Source organism: Arachis duranensis, chromosome 6, assembly GCF_000817695.3.
Source record: "Arachis duranensis cultivar V14167 chromosome 6, aradu.V14167.gnm2.J7QH, whole genome shotgun sequence".
NCBI lineage: Eukaryota > Viridiplantae > Streptophyta > Magnoliopsida > Fabales > Fabaceae > Arachis > Arachis duranensis.
Window position 1 is genome coordinate 81,358,629 of NC_029777.3, and position 2,338 is coordinate 81,360,966.

Sequence of the window (2,338 nt, forward strand, 5' to 3'; positions counted from 1 at the left end):
CTCCATGTTTACAAAAGAACACCCTTAAGTCTTAAACACAAGGCAGTCCCCATTCAACTGAAGGACTAATTCTCCTCTGTTAACATCTATCACAGCTCCTGTTGTGGCTAGGAAAGGTCTTCCAAGGATGATGCATTCATCCTCCTCCTTTCTAGTGTCTAAGATTATGAAATCAGCAGGGATGTAAAGGCCTTCAACCTTTACCAACACGTTCTCTACCAATACATAAGCTTGTCTTACTGACTTGTCTGTCATTTGCAATAAAAATATAGCCGGTTGTACCTCAATGATCCCCAGTTTCTCCATTACAGATAGTGGCATAAGATTTATGCCTGACCCTAGGTCACACAAAGCCTTTTCAAAGGTCATGGTGCCTATGGTACAAGGTATTAAGAATCTACCAGGATCTTATTTCTTTTGAGGTAAAGTTTACTGAACCCATGTATCTAGTTCACTAATAAGAAAGGGAGGTCAACTTCCCAAGTCTCGTTACCAAATAACTTGGCATTCAGCTTCATGAAAGCTCCTAGACATTGAGCAACTTACTTTCCAGTTACATCTTCATCCTCTTCAGAGGAAGAATAGTCTTCAGAGCTCATGAATGGCAGAAGGAGGTTTAATGGAATCTCTATGGTCTCTATATGAGTCTCAGATTCCTTTGGATCCTCAATAAGAAACTCCTTCTTGGTTGGGAGACGTCCCATGAGGTCTTCCTCATTGGGATTCATGTCCTCCCTTTCCTCTCTAGGTTCGGCCATATGGCCTTGCACTCTCTTTTTGGATTCTCTTCAGTATTGCTTGGGAGAGTACTACGAGGAGTTTCAGTGACTTTCTTACTCAGCTGGCCCACTTGTGCCTCCAAATTTCTAATGGAGGACCTTGTTTCACTCATGAAGCTTAAAGTGGCCTTAGACAGATCAGAGACTATATTTGCCAAGTTAGAGGTACTTTGCTCAGAATTCTCTGTCTATTGCTGAGAAGATGATGAAAAAGGCTTGCCATTGCTAAACCTGTTTCTTCCACCATTACTAAAGCCTTGTTGAGGCTTTTGTTGATCTTTCCATGAGAAATTTGGATGATTTCTCCATGAAGAATTATGTTTCCATAAGGTTCACCCATGTAATTTACCTCTGCCATTGCAGGATTTTCAGGATCATAAGCTTCTTCTTCAGAAGATGCCTCTTTAGTACTGTTGGATGCATTTTGCCATCCATTCAGACTTTGAGAAATCATGTTGACTTGCTGAGTCAACATTTTGTTCTGAGCCAATATGGCATTCAGAGCATCAATTTCAAGAACTTCCTTCCTCTGAGGCGTCCCATTATTCACGGAATTCCACTCAGAAGTGTACATGAATTGGTTATTTGCAACCATTTCAATAAGTTCCTGAGCTTCTGTAGGCATTTTCTTTAGGTGAATGGATCCACCTGCAGAGTGGTCTAGTGACATCTTAGAAAACTCAGACAGACCATAATAGAATATATCTATCATGGTCCATTCTGAAAACTTGTTAGAAGGACACTTTTTTGTCATCTGCTTGTATCTTTCCCAAGCTTCATAGAGGGATTCACCATCTTTTTGCTTGAAGGTCTGAACATCCACTCTAAGCTTGCTTAGCTTTTGAAGAGGAAAGAATTTAACCAAGAAGGTCGTCACCAGCTTATCCCAAGAGTCCAGGCTATCTTTAGGTTATGAGTCCAACCATGTTCTAGCTCTGTCTCTTACAGCAAAAGGGAAAAGCATGAGCTTGTAGACTTCAGGATCTACTCCATTAGTCTTAATAATCTCACAGATATACAAGAAATCAGTTAAAAACTGGTAGGGATCTTTTGATGGTAGTCCATGAAACTTGTAATTTTGTTGCATTAGAGCAACTAGTTGAGGTTTTAGCTCAAAATTGTTTGCTCCAACGGTAGGAATTGAGATGCTTCTTCCATCAAACTTGGAAGTAGGTGTAGTATAATCACCAAGCATCCTCCTTGCATTGTTGTTGTTGGGTTCGGTTGCCATATCCTTTTCTTGTTCGAAAATTTCAGTAAGGTTGTCTATGGATTTTTGTAATTTAGCTTCTCTTAGTTTCCTCTTCAGAGTCCTTTCAGGTTCAGGATCAGCTTCAACAAGAATACCTTTTTCCTTATTCCTGCTCATATGAGAAAGAAGAGAATAGAAAAGGAAGAGGAATCCTCCATGTCACAGTATAGAGATTCCTTTATGTTAGTAGAAGAAGAAAGGGAATAAGAGTGAAGAAGAATGAATAATCCAAACACAAGGGTGAGGATAGGGGCAGAGATTGGAGATGAAGAGAAGTGTTAGTAAATGAATAAATAAATAGAATAAG

General features: G+C 39.7%; 1 non-coding gene across 1 annotated transcript; it reads left to right on the top strand.

The window, feature by feature from the left end:
• Positions 1-1,504: 1,504 nt before the first annotated feature.
• On the top strand, positions 1,505-1,611 carry LOC127739862 (small nucleolar RNA R71). The gene has a single exon (XR_008000604.1). It is a non-coding gene; the product is annotated as a small nucleolar RNA R71 (small nucleolar RNA).
• Positions 1,612-2,338: the final 727 nt, after the last annotated feature.